The sequence below is a fragment of the Penaeus monodon genome, chromosome 21 (genome assembly GCF_015228065.2).
Source record: "Penaeus monodon isolate SGIC_2016 chromosome 21, NSTDA_Pmon_1, whole genome shotgun sequence".
In the NCBI taxonomy this organism is placed as follows: Eukaryota; Metazoa; Arthropoda; class Malacostraca; order Decapoda; family Penaeidae; genus Penaeus; species Penaeus monodon.
This window is the reverse complement of record NC_051406.1, coordinates 45,789,461-45,790,096: the sequence shown is the minus strand read 5'-3', so window position 1 is coordinate 45,790,096 and position 636 is coordinate 45,789,461. Positions and strand designations below refer to the sequence as shown.

At 38.4% G+C, this 636-nt stretch overlaps 1 protein-coding gene across 1 annotated transcript in view; it reads left to right on the top strand.

Moving 5' to 3' along the window:
* LOC119586538 (unconventional myosin-Ia-like) overlaps nucleotides 1-636 on the top strand; it is a 73,617-nt gene that overhangs the window by 54,191 nt on the left and 18,790 nt on the right. The gene's annotated exons all lie outside the window — the stretch shown is intronic.

Here is a 636-nt window from a genome sequence, read left to right as displayed (position 1 = left end):
ATCTGTTCCTGCTTTGGTGTCGCTTCAGGCAGATCACGGAACTGTTTTTTTTCTAGGATTTTTTCTTATATTTTTATCTGGTGTTTTTCCGCTTCGTTCTTGATTTGTATTTGTGTTCATGTCTTAGATCTCCAGTTAGTGAATTTCAATCATTATGAGAAATCTTCTTTGGTCCAAAACTATACCCTGAAGACGAGCCGGAAAAAGGGAAATGATTTATATATATATTTGATATATCTTTTATCTGTATACAACACTTTGATGCAGTGGACCAGAATAATTATATAGATTTTTTTATTCGTATGTCGTATTAGTAGTCATACACTATTTTCATCTTAATTTTGAGGCAAGAAGCTTTTACTTTTTTACCTGTTGGAGACGAGGCAGGTCTTATTCTGTTCAGAAAAAGAACTTTTCTGATTCTGATATTGTTTCCGCAGTTGGTCGCCGAGATCGTGCATTATGGGAAACATGGAAACAAGCTTTTTGTCGTAGTTTTCCGTTTTTATTGAATGAATATGCACGTTTCGAAAAGGAATGGAGTGAACACAGCCGCTCCTGTCTTCTGAAGCGGCGCAGCTGGCGCTCCGTCCTCGGCAGCCGAACTCACGACCCGAGCAAGCCATATGGGATTTA